This window comes from Chinchilla lanigera, unplaced genomic scaffold (genome assembly GCF_000276665.1).
Source record: "Chinchilla lanigera isolate Chin_1 unplaced genomic scaffold, ChiLan1.0 scaffold00026, whole genome shotgun sequence".
Taxonomy (NCBI): Eukaryota; Metazoa; Chordata; class Mammalia; order Rodentia; family Chinchillidae; genus Chinchilla; species Chinchilla lanigera.
In genome coordinates this window covers 13012194-13036387 of record NW_004955427.1, presented here as the reverse complement: position 1 = coordinate 13036387, position 24194 = coordinate 13012194, and the positions used below count along the sequence as shown (strand labels likewise).

The window sequence follows — 24194 nt, the reverse complement described above, 5'->3', positions numbered from 1 at the left end:
ACTTCTCTTGCTGAATTTATATGTGCACTTGAAAGAACTCAGTACCAGTACTTATTCGTTTAGTCATTCATTCTACTAATATTTATTGACATGTGTGTGTGTGTGTGTGTGTGTGTGTGTGTGTTTGCATATGTGTGTGAATGCTTGGAAACACTGTCCTCCCTTTGGGAAATAGCGTTGTTTTATCTGTAGTTCTAGTGAATAGATCCTTCATAAGAACAACTCACATTTTACTTCTTTGAGTTCTTACAATATTTTCTCATTTATTTTTCGCATCAAGCCTTTAACATGCGAAGTAATATTATCTGTTTGCTTCCATTAAAGAAAGTGAACCCTAGAAAGATCAATCAGTTTCTTCATTTTCCCAGTAAATAGCCTTTCAGCTCTTCCCTGGCTCCCTCCAACTTGTCAATTCAGCTGTGTCAGCTCAGGCGGGTCACAGTATCACGAAGTTCAACTACATTGCACAAAAAATGTAGATAATATCTTTCCTACCTCACATGATTGCTAAAATTAAATGAGCTAGCATATGATGGTGCGTTTGAAAGGTTTAAAAAAAATCCAGTGGTGTATTGGAGGTGATGAATTATTTGTATTGGACTTTAGTTTGATTTGATACTGTGTACATGGCTAATCAGAAGATCAGAATCATTGTTCATTAAGAACAAGTCTCCAGCAAATGTAAAGACTAATCAAACCAATGCTTTTCAAATGCTCTGAGCTTAAAAACCAGCCAGTTCTTTTGAGTTCCCCATTTTTCATGGATGATTGCACAAAATGCAAACCTCTCTTTTTCATAACTAACTTGAAGAGATTTTAAATTGTGATAAATGGCTGAAAAAATCGCTAATTGCATTTCTGAATTTCTGCATGAATATGGTCCTGGAATGATAAGAGTGTCAATGGTCTGTAAAACACTTCTAATAGTACTAGGTTAAGAGATCTGCAAAGGGTTGGAGTCAGAATTTTCAAAATACTATAGAGATGTCCTTTCACCTACACATATAAGTAAAAAATGGACCCTTGAAGGAAAGAGAAAAAAATGAATGAGGAAGAAAACATTCTTTTTATTCTATATCAGGTTCTGTATCAGATTCTCTAGACTAGAGAAATATAAATGGGGAACTCTGTCTAATACCAGTCATTTCATGCTTTACAACAGAAATTTCCAAACCAATGAGACCATAAAATAACTTTGTATAATGTAGGTTTTGTCATATCAACCAGAGAACTCCTACGTGCTTTAACTAAAATTGAGATGAAGTTGATTTTATTTTCACTTCAGTAGAGTGGGAGGTTTTAGTGATGTTTCTTCTCATGTTAATATGTTGTGTTTTTAAACTGGAAGCCATTGGAGTGCTTGGGTATTAATGAGCCAGCAAAATCTCTCTGGTGGGAGCTTTTGGCACCATCTTTATTGGACAAAGCTCTCTCCTCCAATGCTTTTCCCTTGCTACTACTTGCAGCTCCAGTGTCTTGGGGGATTTTCCTCTGATTTTTTTTCTGTCAGACTGTCTAACAGAGTCCCATGTGGAGTGTGGTATTTTGTCAGAAGGTGGCACTGAATATCATGTGCAGAAACTCCCAGTTAAACACTTTGGATCTTGTATAACAAGCAATTTAGCAATTAACACTTCAGAAAGTTCAAAGCTATTTAAATGAGATGTATATTTTTAGCTTCCAGTAGTCTATGCTGGTATACTAGAAGGTTAAAGTCAGCAGGTTTAGGAAATACACTTTTGGTGCTTCCTAGAGTGAATACTTTAAATGGAGCCACCAGAAATGCTTTGGACTAAAGGCTTGATGTAGTCAGGTACCCTTTCAGAAGTAAGAGCGGGTTTTCAGAGCCCACATCCTGCCTTTCAGAGAGAGGTAAAACTTCCACCAGAGAAATGTTTCTTTTGTACTACACAAAAGAAGGTAGTGAGAAAAATTAGCATTGGCATAAGGGTATTTGTTTCTTCTCACTGTAGTGTACATTGTGATGTTTTTACTGCAATAGAAATTTTCTCTGCTCATCTTCAATGTCATATACAGATACATGTCACTAGTATGTTAAATATGGAGTAGCAGCAGAAGCTAGAGTAGAATCATAGACCAGATTTTTACAGGACACACACCAGCCGGGCTCAGGCTCCACTAGCATGCCCCGGGATGGTCCTCTTGGTTGTTCCTAGCTAGCCTGTGTCATTCTAGTCATTTAAGGCTTTGAAGTTGCACCCTGGGTGCATGGCTATTATCTGAGAGCTAAACCCGTGAAATATACAACACATAATTTTATGCAACAAGCTATGTGCCGGAATAACAAATGCTCATACATGTGAGCTGGGAAAAAGCACAAAAGCATCTATGTTCAAGATGTAAACTGAAAAAAGCAAACCTGAAATGTGACTAAAACTAAGAAAGCCCACATCTAGGCAATTGTATTTTTAAGTTGCATTCAAATGAAAATAGGACAGTGTTCACATGGGGACCTAGGAAACAGCCTTGCAACATCCACTTCTGAAGTTCATGCGGGAAATAGACATCAAGGGCAAGGCCAGAAAATGCACACTTGCTTCTGTGAACTTTTTCCCTCAGTGGCAATGGGGAGTCCTGGTAAGCTGAACCGAGGATGCAGAGGCCCCCTCGGCTATAAGGGAGACCTTTTCCATTTTCCCTTTGGGTTCAAATCAAAGCCCCTGACTTCTCTTTTGTATCACACTGATGGCAGAGACGGGGCAGTGTAACAGCCTGCCAAGGAAAAGGGAGTCTGGCCTAAGGGATGCTGTTCTATCTAAACTGCCCACCCAGTGCTTACTTAGGGTGGGATGAACCCCAGGGGGGATGCTCCTGGTCATCTATTGTACCACAGGTGCAGAGGGAAATTTTGGGAAATAGAGACCACAGTCTTTCTTATTGAAGCTCAATAAAAGTGTCTCTTGACAAGTCAAGATGCATAGCTCCTCTTTGGGGTTGGAGTATTTGCATTTGTGTGCGTGTAAGGGTCATGGCAAGAAGACAAGGAGTGAAACTGGATGCCTGGAGCTCCCCCTATAGGCCAAATATATTCTACCCTGGTTGAAGAAAACCTGATATTTGAAAGGGGGTGGGGCGGGGACTCATGGAGCCTAAAATAAAGGAGCGAGAATCTGGCAGCAGCCTGTCAGCCCTATCCAGGAAAGAGAGATTCTAGATTTAGTGGATAGAGCTAGATGCTTGAAAGGAAGTACAGGTCCAGAATCTTTTATGAATGGCTTCAAAACTCAAAAAAACTCCCCAAATGGAATTTGCTTTGATATTCATTTGGGAACAAGCATTCATCTGAATTGATATGAGGGAATTTCTGGTCTTTATCTCAGTGGAAATATTTTACCTTTTATGACAGCTATATTAATGCATTTGACTACGAGATGCTGCCCTGATTTCCACTAGAGGTACTGTATGTAATGGTAGGATGTTATAAAGTACAGCAGAGTAAGGGTGTTAGAATGTATGCCAATGCAGAGATATTATAATTTACAAAGTATTTACACTATAACTATTTCTCCAAAATCTCAAGACTTCTGCAATCTGAACTGCATTCATTCCCTGCCAGCTAAGGACCTGTGTATCATAATGTTTAATATCACGTGACCCCAGTGGTAGCTAGGCTATTCCTGTATCATATGACTTACAAAAGGTGAATTTGGGGGGCTGGGGATTTAGCTCAGCGGCAAAAGCGCCTGCCTGGCAAGTGCAAGGTCGTGAGTTTGGTTCCCGGTACCGGAGAAAAACCAAAAAAAATATTCATTACATATGAAAAATTTAATTTATTTTATTAATATTTTATTTCCATGTTAAGTACATATTGTATAATATAATAAAATTTAAAAGTTAAAATAAAGAATTCATTAATAGAAATATTCCTAAAAAATAAATGTGGGTGTTATATGCCCATTCTAATGCTCCTTTAAAAAAATTTACTGGTGTGTCCTGGGGGAAAAGCGGGGAGGCAGAGGAGGCTTTGAAGATGAACGAAGAGGCCATGAGTCAAGAAGTGCTAGCGGCCTGCAGAAACTGGAAAGGCTAACAGAATGGACTGCTTTGACTTGGATTTTGGCCTACTGAGACCCGTTTCCTATTTCTGACCTCCAGAAGTGTAACATGACATGTTTGTGTACTTTTACATTATGAGGTGTGTGCCACTGGACTGAAGAAGCACCAACCTAAAGTAGTTTGAATTGCAGGAGAGTGGAAGTTCATTCTGACCGACTTCCTTCCTGTCTTTTTAAGTTGTGGGAGAGCTGGCCACAAAGAAATTCTCTAACTTCTTTACCTGAAAGTAGGTCATAAGTCCTCACGCCAGAGGGATTCTGCCCTATACAGTACCTGGGGGAAGGAATGTTGCAATAGGGTGGGAAAGAATAGCTTTCCTCTATCCTCTGCTATTCTTTGGTGTTGAAAACATGCTATCACATTAACACCGACTGACATATATCTTTCCATAATGTGATAATTGTGTGAATATGAATAGATTCCCAAGCTGAATACTTCCAGTTTTACCGGGCATCATGATCATAGCAATCCTAAATTCTTTATTCCATTCCAATCTTAATTACTAGCATCTAAGACTTAACTATCTCAGCACTCAGATCACACATCATAGGAATGGTAATACTTAGGCTTCAGGAAGACAAAAGGTAAAGAGGTTGTAGAATTTTTAAAAGGCAGTGCAAGGCCAATTCAGAGTCAATTCAAATGCAAAGGGTCACTGTAGGTGGTCAGGTATTGGGCTGACAAATTGATTGTGGGGATGTCAAAGAGAAGGGTCTGGATAGCAGCTCAAGGCAAGTAACAGAAAGCTGTTACTCTATACAGCTGGACTACAAATTACCTTGACATAAGCAGATTAATGGAAAGAATATTTTAATGGCTTCCATACACACAAGAGTCCCACAAAATATGATGCTAGAAGAAGGGTCAGTTGATTGAAGTTGAGTACAGAAAGAAAAAGGGACTGGAGATAGTTAGAAGAAGTGGCACTAAGTCGTGGAAAGGCATGGTAGGATCTAGAGTATGTAAAAGTTGGCTTGTTAGGCAATGAAAGGTCTCTCAGGTAATAAATATTGTCTTAGAGCAGCCCTCAGAAGCACAGGTATTATCTAGTGTGGACCTCCAGTTGCTTCTCCTGTGATCCAGCTCGTCTTTCCTGAAAGATAATATTCCAAGGAGGAGATTCCTGACAACTGAGTTCCTTTTGGAAGATTTATCTCTAAACAGATAAAAGGAGCTCAGGGACTACCTCCGCTTGTAACACCTATTCCGTATGTGCCATCACACATAGGGATCCATGCACCAAAGCCCTACTTTGGGGGATAGCATTTCCTGAACTCTTTCACTACATGAAGAGACCAAGAAGAATTTGAGCTGGGAAGGCTTGCTATATCTCCCCTCAGTCTATAATCTTAAAAGCATATCTTTTTATTCAAGCACATTTTACATTTTTTCACTGAGTCTATGCCTAAAAATAGTTTTTCCTGGGTCTTTGTGTATTCATCTGAAGAATCCCATGTCCTTAAAACTCTTATTAAATAAATTTGTTTTGCTTTTCCTTTCTTAACCTATGTTTTGTTATAGGAATGTTGACCATGCCTCTTATGATGGGTGAAGAAAGGTATTGTATTTTCCTATTCCTACAGTGATAATTTGTTAGCAGACTAAAATGCATAGATGTTCTGAGTAATCTCTTCGCCAATTTCAAAGTCTTTTTCAAGTTCTCCTACAATGAAGAGCTACCAAACTTTGTAAAAAAGAAAATGTAAAAATCCATAAATGCTTCTTTTAATATTTGCACCTTATTATGTATAATAGTGGGTGATCAATTAGGTAAAAATAATTAAAGTATTTATCAAATAGAAAAATAACAAGTACAGTAAAAAATAAAAAAATTTGAGGAGTATGCAAAATCTATAAGTGCATTCAAATTTAACAGCAAAGAGAGTTTATTGCTTTCATGTAAAATCAGTAAATACTGTACCATAATATAAATGTCTATATGGCCTATATCAGCTGTGTCGGTAGCTCTGAATTAAATACCCTCTGCTTATGACTATGGGGGGCTTTCGTTGTGGCAACTCGCCATATTTCAGGAGCATGTAAGCTTTCACCAAAGAGGTTTTAACTAGACATGAACTCTTTAAGGGCGTATCCTGCAAAAAAGTGAAAAGTCATTCTGTCTACTGTTTGAGGAAGATATTCTACCAGCTGGCTTTGTAGAGAGGAAGGCTATGTTTCTTCACAGGAAAGCATAGCGGCATGGTGTGCAAAGTAGTAAAGGAATGTGCTTCTACTTGTTTCTTTCCCCACTGAGAGCTTTAATAGAAATATTTGTTGTAGTTACAACCTCAAAAATAACGACCCAGAATCCAAATTACTAAGTTCAAAGATGCTCTTGAGAAACTTGCTCCACCCCCACACTGGAAAGTAAAAGTGACAAGCTGCAGAAGAAAGGATGCTTTAAAGTAGAAGACAGAGAAGGGAGTTGGCAGTGCCGGTGCTGGTATTGGTGTACGTGTGTGTGTGAATCTGAGGGGACAAGGTTGTTCGATAGGCTTCCCTGCAGTCTGAGAAGTCAAAGAGCAGAGGATAAAGCCTTTCTGTGACTTGGGTGAAGTTCACCGAGCACAGCCCTAGAACTGCAGCCGGCATCCTGGAGCCCTGTGGAAACAAAGCACCTAGGCTTGAAAGAACAATGATTTCCTCACGTGTTGCACTAGATTTCCCTACACTGTTGGCAATCCGTGGGACTTTGCAATTTCCTTGTGTCTCAAAAGAGGTGGTTTTTTTTTTTTTTTTTGTACTGGGTATTGAACTCAGGGCCTTTATGCTAAGCTCCATCACCATCCCTTTTTTATTTTTTATTTTGAGACAGGGTCTTACTAGGTCACCGAATTGCTTAAGCTGGGCTTCTATTTGTAATCCTCTTACCTCGGCCTCCCAGAGGGCTGGTACTACAGGTGCGCACCACCATGCCTGAGTAAAGAAGCCTATGGCCCACAGAAGCACAAACCACCCCAAAAGCTTTTGATGTAAACTAATTTATTCATTAACCTAAGAGGCCACCTGGCCAATTAAGGGGCTAGAGAGACACCAAAGGATACTAAGTGACTTATACTTGTAATAAAAGGCAGAAGTGGCTATATTTTCTTGGAATTAATTGAGGCCACAGATTTTAGGGAAACGTAGTCTTAGGGAGAAAATTCCAGCCAATTTTCACCCACAGTATCAGGTGCTGAGCCTGGGCCCAACTAATCCTTTGAACAGTGTGGAGATAGGGCAAGACAGATATTGGAAACGGTGTGTGCATCCCTTCCTTCTTTACAGGGCTGTTGATCCCAGAAAGGCTTGAGGAGAAAAAGAAGGAAACATTTGTGTGACCTGGGTTGTCGGTGTGATAATTTTGAATTTGACTGGGTGATAGTGAGTATCTGAAAGTGACTAGATTAAAATTTGCTATCATCACAAATAAGGACTCAGGGTCACAGGACTTACGTCAAGTTATAGAATAAACTGTTTTCATACTTCTGAGTTAAGCAGACAGTTATAACAGAGAAACATCACACTGGCATATTTGTAGTGGCATAGAGAAAACCCAGGACAAGTCATAAGGTAAAATATCCTGAGAGATCAAACAGAATTAAAGCCAGTGTCAAGAAATCAATGTGTAGAGAAAGTGACTCAGAGGAAGGGGTGATGGAATCTTCTGAAAAAAGTAGCAGCAATTGACTCTGTCCTCAAACCCACTAACTACTGGCTGTTTCGCTGATCTCTTTGGGAATTAATAACACAGCAGCCAAAGAAATCTGGGATGTATTGCTGGTGGCTTTGAAGTCCAGGCTACAAAACTGAAACATTTTGGAAGAGAAAAAGGCATGTGGACATGAACTGTTGGCCACGGAAATGGTTTTAAAGTGTTTTAGACAATGATTTTTCATGCCAGTACTTTTGAGCCTTGGCAGGGGATGAAGTACACCCATGAGAAGAAAACTGTGTTTGACAGAATTCCTAAGCTGTTCAAATGAGGTTTAATCTGAAATATGAAGGACAATGAGAAAAAGAAAGCCATAGAGAAAGCTATAAAATAAGCCTGGTGATTAACTGACACAATGAGAACACTTATCAGGAAGGTGATCAATTATTCTGACAAGTAAATATGAGGAAAAAGAACCTATAAACTTATGGCCCTGCTGTATTCTGTATCTTAATACATAAAGAATGGGTGCAAACTGATCAAACTTGACATTTAATACAGGTAGTCAATCTGACTACATGAAAATCATTGTGTAGATGTTGGTGGGGGTTTATGATTGTGACATGTGTTGTTACAGAGGGTGATACTTGCTCTATCCTGGATAGTCAGTCACACCAGAGTGAATGGACAGCCCTTGGTCAGATTTACTATGTGTATGTTGACAACCAGCAATTTGATTTGGGGGTGTATAATTTAGAGCCTTACACAGATCCATACTCTGTCATAGCTATTTTTGTGGTGATAGAGAAATGGTGGGAATCAAGGTATCTGTTGGGGAAAAACAGATAATCAAATGTGAAAGATGAATACCATGGATCATGAGGCAGCACATAAAACAAGCAACCTAGCTTCTCATCTCTGGGGCTAAAAAGATGGCACTGATGAAAAAAGTAAGAAATAAGATAATACATACATTGCACAATTATATATTCTAAAAACATATTCATTTGGAAAATCATACACCTTGAAAGTACATTTATAAACACACAAACAAATTCAATAAACATGTGAAAATTCTTTGGGGAGGTTGAGGAATGGTGATAAAAAAGAATTTAGACAGACATATGTGATAATATATCATGAAGTATGATATACACATGTCCTAGTTGCAGTGAGAAGAGAGAGAGAGAGAGAAGAGAATGTTTTCATAGAGGAAGAACAGTATCATCTCTGGAGAAGAATGAGTTACACTTGCAAAAAAACCCATATGTATGTCTTCGTCTATGACCAAATTCCACATGATTTATTACCAGTAACTTGAATGAAGACAAAATATTAAGAAGCCCAAACTTTTGATATGGCATAAATATGGAAGAAATTGTTATAGAAATCAAAAATAACATCTTGAATTAGTCAAAGAAATATTGGCACTGAAGACTAATGCCACTGTCACTGTAAGATGGAGAACTATGATACCTGTCAGACAGGAGGAATCTGGTGTTAGGACATCAGACCTACCCTGTAGACTTACCTACCCAAAGAAGACAGAGCTATACCTCTGGATCTGGGGACCATTATTAACGTAGTGTTTTTCCACAGTAATGAGAGCTCTTCTGGAAGAGCCCCACCTTGAGCATAGGGCCTGAGTTGCCCTGAAACCTATAATTTTTTCCTTTTCATAGGAAACATAAAGAAATAACCTTATGTAAGTATTACTTATTTTTTAAAGCAATGTTATTAATGACGAACTATACTAAACTTGTACTGTGGGCCTGTGTCTCATCCATAGCCCAGGAGTGCTGGGGCAATACAGTGAGTGGCCAAAAGACCAAAGAAAGTAACCAGAGACAACTTGTGTGAGAGAGAAGTTGTTAAGGCAGTAAAAGGAAAAGATAGTTAATTTCCCTAAAGAATGCAATCATTATGTTCTGCAAACGTGTACTAATGGAATTTTTTTAGAAGATGGAGTTAGCTGAAACTTACTAGTAAGGAAAAGGTCCATAGGAAGTGCCTACAAGTCCAACAGCACCACTTGGCAAAATTCAGATAACATTCTTCTGAGCATTCAATCCTTGTCTGTTAATACTGTCCCCTTGACCTCATGAGAATCTTTAGAAACAAGGAGCATTTCAGGGACATGGTGCCATGTGTCAGGAATGATGCAGCCTAGTGCTGCTATAAATTTTTGTATGTATTATTTCGTGTAGTCTTTATAACAATCTTATGAAATATGTGCTACAGCTCTCCCACATTTATAGGTAAGGAAAATGGAGAAAAGTGAAGAGACTTGTCCAAGGTCACACAGAAATAAGAAGTAAGGTCAAAATTCATAATCAAACTGACTTCAAAATCTATTTTTAACTATTTCACTTCAGATCTCCAAGACTTGGGCTGCATATTGCATCAAGGAAGTGAAGCAGGAGTTCAAAAGAAAAAATCAAGTTTCTCAAACTTCCCCTTCTCTACAGCCATTGTTCTTTGTTCTAATACAGATAAAAGCAGTCACTTTTGTCCCTGTAAGTAAAATTTTATAATCTCCTACTCCCATAACATCCCATTACGCCCAAACAGAGTTACCAAGACATTAAACTGTCACAGCTTGATAAACTGCCTTTGTTCTTTGCTGCCCACCCACAAGTTCCATGCCAAAGGCCAATCCCCTTGGCAAAAAGTATAGAAGCAGGAGCTTCTTCTTTGTTCAGCACTCAGCTATTTTGGACACACAGAACCACTGAGCCAGTGTTCACCTAAAGCCAAATAAAATCCTCCTGTTTCCCAGTGTTCTCTCTAGTCTCCAAATTTCTGCAACATTTCTGGCAACCTTAAAGGGACTGGAGATGGCAGATTTGCTGTCTCCTTTGCCTGTGGGACAAGTGGTGGCCTGAGCTGCAGGAGTCCTGATAATTTGGTGCCACCAGGTGAGACTTCAGCTTGAGAGGGAATCAGCCCCTGCCGCCTAGACATAGCCCAGTGATCACTCCCCTGCCAGAGCAATGGAACTTGTGAGGATTCAGGATGACTCTGGAAAAGCACATTATAGGACTGTGGTAAGGTTTTGGGGCCCTGTAGGGAGACCTGTCCCATTAGTATAGGAGGAGAAATTGATCACCTTCCAGGGTATACCAAGTAGTCATGCTCAGGGGGAGCTGGATGAAAGCTCCACCCTAAGTCTGAGGAGCGGGGTGGCCCGCACTGAGAGTGACCACAGCAAGTTCAGACAAAACCTGCACCCAAGTAGAAAAAAAAACCAAAACAACAAACCAAAAGCAGGAAGACCACGGCACACCAGGTATCTGTGGAGAAGATGAGAACACAGCCATGGACAGAGCTGCTTAGTGCACTGGGATGTGTAGGTGGGGCACCACAGCCAAGCAGTTATGGAAGAAAAAGAATCCCTGTAAAATGGGGTGATGACGGCGACCTGCCTGGTTGGGCACTGGGACTGAAAGAGCCCCTAAACAGCTAGCTGGTCTGCTGGCTGGGCTGGGACAAAGGCACTGGGCCAGAAACTTAGCCCCAGCGGTGCCTACTGAGATCAAAGGGACCAAACAGCGCTGTCTTTCTGTTTTAGAGAGAGGGTGACTGACCTTATACTTGATTTTAGAAAATTAATTAATAGATACCAAAAAGATGTTCAGAATCTTCTGTTTCCCCCAAAACCAATAAATAAAAAAATTTGATAAAAATTAAAAAAAACACTAAAGGGGGCCCAATCCCTCTTTTCTTGAAGGAAATTAACCTGGACAAAGAAAAAAATTGGGTTACAAATTTTAGTTAACTAATAAATTTACTTTTGACTTCCAATTTAAGTTGATATTGTTTAATTAATATGCTTAAAACATTTCTTATGCATTGTAAATTCTTAAACTACAATTGCACAGTTGACTTGCTTTTTTCTTTGCTGTCTGCTGCTTTACGATGAGAACACTGACTCCAGATTACTTAGAAGTCTGTGGGCAGCCAGTCAAATTTAAAATGAACAGTCTGAGACAAAAGGAAAAGAGAGAGAGGACACTCTTAATTTCCAAGCAGCTGCAGCCAAGCTTATTATAAAAAGTTTATAGTAAGTGGGGTGGAAATAAATACATAAAAAAGCTATAAGTATAAGAAATATACTTTTGATGAGAGGCTTTTGTACAGTCAAAGTTTTGTCCTGCTAGAAAGAAAGTGAAATAATGACAAAACTGGAGAGCTCATGTGTGTCAAGAAAAAAAAAAAATTGTGGAATAGTTTTATCAAAAAAAAATTTATGTCTGCTTATAGGTTTGGTGGAGCCCAGGCTGTTCCTTCTAAAAGCTCCTTGTTGCTCAAAAGGATGATGGGGGTCAATGGCCTTGACTCTGTTGGTGACTCCTTCCCAGGTCTCAACTCTTCTCTTTGTTTAACTTGATCTTTAACACCCCCTCAAATATATATATATATATACATTCACATCTATTGGCTTTGATAAAATAAATACTTTGTTATTACATAGATGAGATACACCTGTATGGGGTAATAAGTCTATGTGTGGTCACTAACATTTTTTAAAATTCCTTATATTGTTGATTTGCCTTCCTTTGATATTGGGTGGCCAGCCAAAGAGACAATTAATAGTTGTGCAATTGGGCATGTACATAGGGTGGTAAATTTGGAACCAGGAGGCCAAACAGGGAACTGATAAAAGGCTCAAAAAGAAAGCATACCTGTTGGCAGCAGTGCTCACAGGGAGAAACACAGAAGTCATGAAAGTGTAGGGGCATAAATGTGGATATGCCAGAGACCAAACAAGACAGGAACCTGGGAATTGACCAAAGGTAGATTGGGATCAATGTTCATGCTATAAAAAAAGAACACTGAAAAGCTGAGTGCCTCCCCAAAATTATGGCAAAAATGATAAAAGTTATAAAAATTGGAAGCCACCCGCTATAAGCTACCATCAGCAGGAGGAGAAAAATGCTGACCTTGTCTGGCGGACAAGAACTAAAGGTTATAAAGACTATGCAAGACCAGGCTCCGTCTCCCTAGGCCCCCAGGAGCCCATGGTCAAAATAAGAGTGGGGAGCCAATTGATGGGCTTTATGGTAGCTTACAGAGCTGAACACTCAGTGGTGACACAACCCATTGGGCCATTATCTAAGAAAATGTGACTCTTATGGGAGCTACTAGGGTCTCAATAAAGAGGTCATTTTGGCAGCCAAAAAGTTACATTATAGGGGAACAAGAGGTTGAACATGAATTCCTGTATCTTCCAAACTACCTAGTTCCTCTACTGAGAAGGGACTTGCTTCAAAGACTACAGGCCAAATTACCTTTGGGCAGAGCAAGGCATAGCGATGCATGACTGTAATCCCAGCACTCAGGAGGCTGAGACAGGAGGATCATTGCAAGTTTGAGACCAGCCTAGGCTACGAAGTGAGCTCAAGGCCAGCCTGAACAGCATAGCAAGACCCTGTCTCAAAAAGACAAAAGAAAAAAAAAACAAAAAAGATTACCTTTGGGCCACAAGGAAATATGACTTTAAGCCTGGTTTGACCAGGGGTCATGATGCTGACTTACCATCCCACAAGCAGAGGAATCAAGACTACATTCAAAAAAGTCACCAAAGCCAGGAACAAATGAATCACATGTGCTATTGCATAAGGTTTTTAGAATATGGGCTGAAGATAACCCACCTAGATTGGCTGTAAATCAGACACTGGTGATAGTGGAACTGAAACTATGGGTAATTCCTCTGTGAGTCCAGTGATACCCTCTTCCCCAGGAAGTCATACAAGACATTCCAGGACATTTAAAACAGCTCTTAGGACTAGATGCCAGTCATCTGGGAACACCTTGTTCTTGCCAGTATATAAAGCAGGAGCTAATGAAAGTACACCAGTACAGGATTTGCATGCTGTGATTCAGGCCACTGTGAATCAGCCACTACGAACATCCACCCAACAGTACCAAGTTCATATACATTGATGGGACTCATTCCAGCAGGTGTTGCCTGGTTTACTTCTTCGGATTTAAAATACACTTTTTTTCTGTCTCTATCTTACTCTAGTCAGCCCATTTTTACACTCCAATGGGAGGAATTTGTCACAGTCACAAAGGAACAGCTCACCTGGACTAGGCTTCCATAGGGATTTTAAAACTCCCCAGCAATCTTTAGAGACACACTGGCCACTGATCTCAATGCCTTTAGCACACCAGAGGATAACTGCACCTTGCTGCAGTATGTAGATGACCTGCTGGCAGCTCTGACCCTCAAGAACTGTTATCAGACAACAAAAGACCTTCTTCATCTACTTTGAGGGCTAAATATAAGGTGCCCAAGAAAAAATGCAGAAATTTGCTAACAAGAGGTCAAATATTTGGGTTTCACAGTGACCAAAGGGGGGGTGTGCCAACTGGGTATCAAACAAAACCAGGCTGTCTGTGCCCTGTGAATTCTAACCACCTGGTCGCAGATAAGAAAATTTTGGGGGGGCAGCAGGATTCTGTCATATCTGGATCCCAAATTTCTCACTTATGGCTAAGCTCCTATATGTAGCCACAAAAGAGGGAAAAGAGAGTCCCTCCTCTGGGAAGCTGACCAGGAAAATATCATTTAAACAGATCAAAGAGGACTTGACTCGGGGCCCAGCCTTAAGACTGCTAGATATAACCAAGCATTTCTTCCTTTATGTCCATGAATGGAAAAGAATGGCCATAGGGGTTTTAGCCCAGGTCACGGGATCCTGGCATCACTCAGTGGCATACTCATCAAAACAATGAGACTCTGTGGCCCTAGGATGGTTTCTGTGCTTCAAGGCACTTACTGCTGCCTGCTGGTGCAGGAGGCTGACAGACTAACTCTGGGACAACAATTGATCATTGGGGTACCACACTTAGTTAAACCTTAGCGGACCAGAGAAGACACCACTGGCTATCAAATCAGAGGATGACTTGATGTTAGGGGTTCCTATGTGAAACTCCTTGCATAATTCTAGAGACAGTGAACACTCAATCCAGCTACCTTGCTGTCAGTCAAATGGGGAGTCCCTCTTCATGACTTTAAAAACTGTCGATGAAGTATTTTTAAGCTGAGCTGAGAGGCTCTCACAGATCACCCTCTCAGAGACTCAGATGTTGAATACTTCACAGATGAAAGCAGTTTTGTTCTAGAAGGGTTCCACCGGACAAGATACACAGTGGTGACACTAGACTCAGTAATGGAGGCTTAGTCTCTGCCTACTGGAACCTCAGCACAAAAATCAGAGTTAATAACATTGACAGGGCTCTTTTACTAGCAAAGGACAAAAATGTTAACATCTATACTGAGTCCAAATATGCCTTTGCTACATTGCATGTTTACAGAGCCACAGATAGGGAGGGAGGGTTCTTAATTGCTAAAAAAAAAAATAAACACAAAGAAAAAATTTTACAGCTTCTAGATGCTGTATGGACACCAAAGAAAGTGACTGTTATACATACAGAGGTCACCCACAGACTGGAACGTTAGAAGCCAGAGGAAACTAAAAGAGAGACAGGTAAATAAAATGGTCTGGTATGACTGTCTCACAACCCCAAAGAAGGGCCCTGGCCATGCCACTCATCCCAGAGCCTCCAATCCTAGAGACTCCAAACTACTCCCCAAATTAAAAGACATGGTTTGCTCAAAAGTCTAAAAATTATATCAAGGGAGGGTGATAAAAATTCTCTGATGAGAGACTAGCCCGTCCCTGAAATAATGCCCGCAGGTTTGTAAGACAATTGTATCGAGGGACTCACGTGGGAAAATGACTCTAGGGATGTTAGTAGGCCGTCACCTCTATGTGCACAGCGCATTGCCATCACTTAAGCTGTTTGTGAGCACTGCCTGACCTGTGTTCAAAACAACCCAAAATAAGGGCCTACTAGACCCCCAGAAATTCAAGAAATGGGTGCTACCCCTTGTAAAAATTTGCTTATGGACTTCACGGAGCAGCCTTGAGTGGGAGGCATCAAATATGTTGGTGCTTGCCTGTGCCTTTTCAGGGTGGGTTGAGGCCTTCCTCATCCAAACAAAAAAGACACGATAAGTGACAAAGGTGCTGTTAAGCAACACCATCCCGAGTTCTGGACTACCCCTGATCTTAGGGTCTGACAACAGGCCGGTATTCTTGGCTAGAAGTAGTCCAGGAGTTCATGTGGGTATTAAATATAAAATGAAGCTATACATGGCCTGCTGACCTTAGAGCTCAGGAAAGATGGAGCGTATGAACCAGACAGTCAAACAATTGCTAAAAAAGTATTGCCAAGAAACTAATTTGAGATGGGATCAAGTCCAGGAAAAGTCCTCTTCTGGGTCAGGCGTACACCCACCAAGCAAACTGGTTATTCCTTATAAAGTCTTTTTCAGCCAGCTACCCCCTAGTTATAGGTTATATCAGAGATGATCTCTGTGAACTAAGGAAATTATCCCTAAGCAAACAGACATAGACTTTGGGAATAGCCATGTAAGATATCCATGGCTGGGTACAAGACAAATGTCCATAAGTCTGACAGACCCAATACAGTCTTTCAAGCCTGGGACTATTTGGGTCAAGAAATAAAATCCAACCACTTTGGAATTATAAGGGATGGACCCCATACTGTAATATTGTCTATACCCACTGCTATTAAAGTTATAGGAATTGTGCCTTAGATCAACCACTGAAACTGGCAGTCCAAGACAGGTGAACCAGCCAACAGGACCCACACCATCCAAACCAGCTGACCCTACAGCAAGACAGAGCCACCACCCAAATCAACAGTGCTGCTCTAATCACCCTGGAAGCTGACTAGTCTACATGCAGTTGAAGCCTGAAGAAATAACAGCCCTGGTCTATCATTCCAGAAGTTTCCCCAAATTCCGTATCTCTACAGCCATTACTCTTTGTTCTAATACAGATAAAAGCAATAACTTTTGTCCTGATAAGTAAAATTGTATAACTTTCTATTCCTATAACATCTTGTTATGCCCAAGCAGGGCCACTAAGCTACAAAACTGTCACAGCTTGACAAACTGCCTTTGTTCTCCTTCTGCCTGCCCACAAGTTCCATGCCAAAGACCACCCCCCTTGCAAAATGTATAGAGACAAGTGCTTTCTTTAACGCTGTAGCTCTGAGCCATTTTGGACACACAAGTCTGCCGGGACAGTGTTCACCTAAAACCAAATAAAATCCTGTTTCCCAATGGTCTCTCTGGTCTCTTAAATTATGCAACAGAAGTAGAACATGAAATATTGGCAAATTCCTTATTAAAAGGGCTCTTTTTATTTGGGGGTTCTGCTTACTTTTTTGTTTTGCTTTATTTTGTGTTGTTTTTCAGTCAGTAAAGAAGTCTTCAAAAATTTTCTCCTTTGGGCTCTAATGTGGCTGTCAGTTTTTCTGTTTGGTTCTCACAGGCCACATCTGCACAGGTGAAGGTCAAAGAAGGACAATATTCTTATCAGAAGCATTTGGGCATCTAAGGATAGTAACGTAGCTAAAGCAATCTATATTTTTCTGTTGGTTTTTTTCTTCAATCCTTATTTGTTTTTTATATCTCTCAAGTAAGAGAGAAAAGCCTACTCCTAGTATTCCAAATTCAAAGGGGAATAATACTTGGGTGGCACTGTGCTATGTAAGTGTACCCTCTTCTGTGGTCAGCCTCGGGTCACTGAGGAAGCAGTGTCAGGTCTGGACCTAGAAACTTTAGGAAGAAAAAAAACTAGGAAAAAGACATGAGGAATTACTGATGATAGCTGGATACTACACTTGATGGACAATAAAAGGCATGTAAAACCTTGTGTTTTCTTTTGCAAGTGTCCTGAAATTTCCATTTCATCAGAATCTAAAGAATCAAGTATAATCTTTCCCAGAAGAGGAGATACTCTTAATTTTGGCAGCCTTATTATACTTCTTTTTCAAATCTATTATTTCTAAAAGCTATATCATCTTTCTCCACTGTCATGACACTTAAGAATATGGTCTTAAGGTGTATATGTTTAGCTAGAAATGCCTCAAGCTTATCCTTCTTTATGGCAGAGTAGTATTCCATTGTATTAAAAAACACATTATCTTCACCCATTCATTTGCTGGTGGGCATTTGGGCTGTTTCCAAGATTTAGCTATGACACACTGCACTGCTATAAACATAGGTATGCCTATGTCTCTATGGTATGATGCTTTTAACTCTTTTGAGAAGATACCAAAATGGGGAATAGCTGGGTCAAGTGGAGCCTCCAGTTTTAGTTTTTGTCTTTTTTTTTTTTGATAAGGTCTCACTATGCAGTTCAGGCTGGCACTGAACTCACTGTACAGCCCAGCTGGCCTTGAATTCATGGCAATCCTCCTGCTTCAGCCAGGTGTGCACCACCCTCCCGCCCAGCTTGGTTTTAGTTTTCTGAGGAAGCTCTATACTGAGTTTCATACTGGTTGTATCAATTTCCACTCCCACTGACCACAGAGAAGGGCTCCTTTTCCCTCATACCCTTGGCAGCATTCGTTGTTTGTTGATTCCTTCATAATAGCCATTGTTTCTGGAGTGAGATGGAGTCTCAGTGTTGTTTTAATTTGCATTTCAAGAAAGACCAGTGACATGGAACATTTTTTCATATATTTACCTGACTTTTTTTACTTCATCTGAGAAGTGTCTATTCATTTCAGATGCCCAGTTTTGAACTGGGTTTTTAAATTTGGGGAATCTGAATTCATATATCCTAGATCATCGTCCTTTGTTTGAGAAACAGCTAGTAATTTTTTTTCCATTCTCTGGGTTTTCTCTTCACTCTGCTGGTGATAGAAACTGATTTGTCACAATAAGTCCCTCTTTTCCACACAACCTTACCTTTCCTTCCCTCTTTCTCCCTCTTTCTTTCTCTCTTTCTCTCTCTCTTTCTTTCTTTCTTTTTATCTCATCTATCTATCTATCTATCTATATCTATCTATCTATCTATCTATCTATCTATTATTTACCTAACTATCCAACTAGAATTTGTAGTTGGATATGAAATAAGAAAGGATATTACACAGAAGAGAAAAACAATGGTATATAACATCTAAGACCTCTTTAAACTTTTTTCCTCCTTAACCCCATCACCCCTTTCCCAATTCCTCTGCCCCAGGGTTTCTCGACCTTAGCATTGGTATTTTGGATCACATAATTCTGTTCATTGTAGGATGTCTAAAAGTGTCCCTGGCCTCTACTCACTTTATGCTAGTAGCATAATACCCCTTAGAGTTGTCACAACTAAAAGTGTCTCCAAACACTGCCAAATATTCCCTGAGGCAAGGTAAAATTGCCCCTGGTTGAGAACCAACACTCCACTTCAAGATAAGAGCAAGAGGATTTAAGAGAGAGAATACAAAAGAAAAGATCCAGTATAATTGTTTAGCTCAACAGGTCCAAAATCTTGGAGAGGCTGGTTTTATTTTAAATTACAGTTTTTGGTTATTGTCTAGATTACTTTTCTCTCATTGCTGACACAAAACACCTGGCACCCAAAATTAAGGAAGGAAAGATTTACTTATCTCACAGTTTGTGGAGGTTTCAGTCCGTACTCGGCTGGCTCCAAGGCAGGAGGCAATAATTCACAGTGGCAGAAAACAGCAAAGCAGCAAGAGCAAAAGGGAGGAGAGGTAGCAAGCAGCCTCTTTCCCTCCCTTACATTGTATGCAAATTACCTGTCCCAGGGAGGGTGTAGCACTCACACCCATAATCCCAACACTGGACCATGAATCAATCATAAACTCCAGAAGCTCCCTCCATGACTGCATGAGGCTTTGGGGGGACATCCAGAGACTAACCATAACAGTTATACAGTTACTAAAACTAGGCTTAAAGATGCTTTCTAATAATGATAACAACAATGGACATTTAGTAGTTGTTTATTTAGTATATGTGAGGAAATGAACGAATCTTTTGACTAGATTAGCTCAATATTTATAACAAGAATCCAATCTATTGGATATTTTTTTGGCATTTTACAGAGGGGAAACTGAGGGACAGAACTGTTAAGAAATTTGTACAAATTCAGATGACTAGTCATTTAGCCACACTGAAGGAACAGGTAGTCTGATAGCAAAGTTGGTGAGCAGCTCACTGTACTCCTTACCTCTTTTACAAAAAAGCAACTCTAATAGGACTGTCTGGATCTGGAAGATGATTGCAGGAGTAAGACTGAGGTAGGTGGTACTTTCTGTGCTCTTCCAAACACATCACTACAACATTATCTACTGTATTCAAACCCTGAATGTGGAAAATATTGAATATTTTATATTCAATATTCACCTGGAGAAAGATGGAGGAGACCATGAAGCAGCACCCCTATACCGTGTGAACATTATGCCATTTTCCCTGGGAGGAGGGGTAGGTGTTATGTTTGGCGTGAGTAAGAGACAAAACAAAGTAAAAAGAGCATTTGTTACAGGGCAGGGGAAGGCTGCTGAGAGAGATGCAAGGACTTTCTGAGAGAGGGAGCTGGGGAACAATGGCTATATAGGGTAAGGCTGGGGCTGGGGTATAGGGGGCAATCTGAGTGACCTGGCCGATGGCGATTGGGCAGAGGCCCTAAAAGGAAACAGGAAGTTGTAAAAAGGAAACAGGAAGTTGTAACCAGGTCAGGGGAGAAGGGAGGTGGAGCTGAGCCTGGGAGAAGCACATGGTTGACTCGAGGCCGTGCGATGTTGGCTCGCTGCCATGATGGCTTGGCAGAATTTTAGTCTGGGTGGAAACCCATCAGTAGGCAGACCGAAAATACCAAAACTTATCCAGTGACATTAAGGCCTATGGGAAGAGGACGGCTTATAGTCACACAGACATAGAGATCCAAAGTATGATATGGCTAGGGAACTTCCAATGCTGAGCATCAATTTCTTCTGCATATTAAAATCATGAATTTTAACCGCAGCAGAAGAATGCGTGTAAACCGTCAAACACAGACTCTGCTACATGGTGTATGTTCAGTCAGCGGGAATTGTGCTTGTGGCTGAAAGGCTCTTCCTTGCTGCTTTACTGTTTGACTTGGACCCATGTTTCTCTGTGCTCCTGCTTTGAGCGCTGGCTTCATCTTTGACTTATTTTTTGATGTTTGCACTTGGCCTCAGCACCTGGTCTATATTTTATGTGTGTAACTTAGTCACCTGCCTCTCCTGTTCAACTCACATTTGGGGTTTTTGTGTGCTGGGGTTTTCCCGTGCCCTGTATGAACTCTGGTCACAGACTGCTCTGAATTTCCTAGTTTTCATGGCTGGCCCCCTGGACCTGCTTTTGGCAAGGCTGCTGCTGAGCTGTGACAATTGGGATTTAAAAGAAGTAGGGAAGTAAAGGTATAAGTAAGTGATGCTTATTTAAAAACTTAAAGAAAGAATAGCTGCAGAATCAGAGAGCCGCAAAACGGAAGCCGAGAAACCATTGATGTAGTAAAACAAAGGTTGTACAATGAGGTGTGAAAATCAGCCAAGAGTCTTTTTTCTCTGCCTGCATGAGGTTGTCTGCTCGGTGCTGATGTACTAATGAAACCATTGTAGGTTGAAGAACTTGAACACGTGAAGAATCAATAGTGAAGGACTTATTTGAAGCACAATAAGGTATGTAACAAAGAGTCAAGTGCTTACCCGCTGTGGGCAGGAGCCTGCAAAGCTGTAGAAATACATGTTGGCAAAGCAAATGCTGGCTTTCTGTGCCTGGAACAAATTCTTTTCCCTTTTCATGCTAGATTTCCTGTCAATACCAACGTGTAATTTTAACTGCTAGAAATAAAATACAACTATTTCAAGTAGGCTTGTAATCTCCAACCATCATCTGCAAGACTGAAAATATATTTCTGTGTGATACTTCCTCCTCCTCCACACAGCGGGGAGCCAAAAGCTTTAAAACAGAAGGCTAGGAGTGTTTGCTTTGATGGCACATATCTGGTAAGATGTCAGAAGACAGCATGTCAAGAAGATTTACTAAAGTGAAGGAAATACTAGGGCTAGCAGCTCACAAGTTAGTGGCCAACATTTCGCCTGCACCTACACTCCTGAACACAAAGTTTTACTGTATTTAATTGAAGTATAAACATAACCTGTTTAATTTATAATACATTTTCAATCAAATGAAGGGAAAATACTTCATGTTATTTACACTTACTGATGAAAGCACTGCCTCAAAACCAAAAATATTTAAAAAAAAAAAAAAAAAACAAAAGGAAACTGCTCAAAAGTAAAGATCAGCTGAGATGAGGGAAAAGAAAAAAGAAAGAAGGGGAAAATTATGTATATATATATGTACAGAGTAGCTAACATAGTTGTACTACTGACTTCTATCACTTTATTGAAAGGAACAGTTAATGATTAATTATTTGATCAATCTTACATGTCTATATTTGTTTTCCTGAGTAATCAATTTGAAGAAATCAATATTTAATACAACCATTGTTAATTTCCTATCGCATTGTCTGAATTTCAGTATTGCTTGTATTGTTCTTGTGTTATTCTGTAAGTGTATGTGTGTCTGTTAGTATGTTTTCTTTCTTTTATTGAAAAAAACAAAACAAAACCGAGCTCCCTAGCCCTTTTTGCTTCCATCAAACCTGTAAGTGGAAGGAAAACCTGGATGGAGAGCAAGAGGGGAATCAGGCAGCGCAGTAAGTGTATAAGTGTTTAGTTATTGAGCATGAGCTTCTACATCCTACCTGGAATGAGTTATAGGGAAGTTCTTGGCAACACTTGAAAGAAGCTTTTATGTTTCAGCTTTGGTGGGGTCAGCTTGTAGCAGTTCCTGGCCCAACCTGCCCTCAGAGGAAGAAGCACACAGAATTCACATGCTCCGGATTCGGTCCCTTACCTCAGTTTCATCTCCTTCCTAGCTGTGACTTTCTCAGACGTGCAGCTATTCTTGCCTCCATTTTCCACCTGGACTCTTGCTTTCGGCAGTAGTCTTGACCAGTTCTGTGGCCATATCCAACTTCACCTACTCATAACACTTTCCAGCGGCTCTAGCAGGTTCCCTTGGATGGAAGGAGCAGGCATTAAGGGTTAGAGTTAGGTGGGTAGGTGAAGCAGAGAAAAAATCATAACTATTCACTTAACAGGTATTTATTGAGTTTTTACCCTATGCCAGATACTGGGACTCCAATGGTGATGGAGCACCAGATGAGATTTTGGGGATCTATTCTTATGTGTGCTTGGGTTCCAGTTAAGACAACATACAGCTAACATCTACTAAGCCAGGCACCATACAAAGACCTTCATCTTACCACCTCCCCAGACCAGCCCTACAAGTAGGTCAGGGCATCAGTTCTCCTCTGTATGTTTAAGTGCAAGAGGTTGAGTAAGTTGCCCAGGCTCATAGTCAGCAAGCAGGGAAGCTAGAATTTTACTCAAAGTCTAACTCCTGTCACCACCTTTAATTTCCAGCCTACATTCTAGTGGTTTAGTATCACATGTCCGTACATATATTCAAATTTAAACGTGTATAAAATGAGATTATTCAGGGAAGTATTGTAGGGTTAGCTTTGTGAGTGAGGAGGAGGAGGAGGCATATGTGATGATTGTATGATGGATTACATGCATCCTAACATTCCAGCTTTAGGATTTACTCCGGGAGGTGACTAATTACTACCTTTCTCAAAGAATGAAACTCTGAAGTATGGATGGAAGTTCCCATTTAGGTCTGAATATTGGAAGGAAAATTGGTTTTATTAGTTTTCTACCTTCTGGACATGATGAATATCTCTGGAGAAGTGGATTTTGAAGGTATTTAGATGCTTTAAGGGCCCATGAGTCTTCTACTGCCAGCTGAAACCTCAGGCTAGTTCTGGGGCTGTTAGAGCCATGTTTTACTTGAAACCAGCTAGTTTTTTATGGGATATTGTTTTTGGCAAGATATCATTTCAGATGACATATATCCTCTGACCATTACTCAGCACCTCTGGGAAACTTTCCATCCATCTGAATTTGCAATAATCCCCTTGTTTGGCTGAGTTACTAGTCAAAACAACATCATCATTTCTGGGCCAACATTTTTAAAGTTATAATGAAGTCAGTCTCTACAGGTATCATGCAAGAGATTTGGAGGACTGCAAGTTGTAGCTAACCAAGCTATCCTAGGGGCATTGACAGGAAGCCTGCTTTCTCCCCACGGTGGGAATTCTCAACTGCCAAGGGAAGGGACCAGTCCAGTAAAGCAAAGACCTGGGCAACTGTTTTCAGAGACACAGCCGTTGTATTGTCCAGATCTATAAAAATAAGCATGGTCTCTCTGGGAAAGTACCCTTGTAATTCAGCTATTGTATAAACTGCAAAGCCCTAAAGTTTTGTTTGGTTTGCGGCTCAGCAGGGACATAGCTGCTGTTGGTCTCTCGGCAGACACAGTGAAGATAGGACAAAGCTGGTCTTCCCTGGGAAATACAGCATAGTTCTAACATTTGAGCCCATTTGAGCCCATTTGAGCCCATGGCATTCCATAAAGGAAGGAACATGCCACTTTCAGACCTATAAATTGCTTTCTTTCCTGAGCAGATCAGAGGGGAGGAGGTAAAAGAAGGGC

At 40.5% G+C, this 24194-nt stretch overlaps 2 long non-coding RNA genes across 2 annotated transcripts in view; one reads left to right on the top strand and one right to left on the bottom strand.

Moving 5' to 3' along the window:
• Window positions 1–10458, top strand: part of LOC102029205 — a 79029-nt gene extending 68571 nt beyond the window's left edge. Inside the window, exon 7 of the long non-coding RNA XR_261268.2 lies at window positions 10087–10458. This is a non-coding gene — a long non-coding RNA (uncharacterized LOC102029205). The remainder of the gene's footprint in view (window positions 1–10086) is intronic.
• Window positions 1–24194, bottom strand: part of LOC106148740 — a 30788-nt gene that overhangs the window by 1456 nt on the left and 5138 nt on the right. The window contains exon 2 of the long non-coding RNA XR_001234413.1: window positions 22491–22653. This is a non-coding gene — a long non-coding RNA (uncharacterized LOC106148740). The remainder of the gene's footprint in view (window positions 1–22490; window positions 22654–24194) is intronic.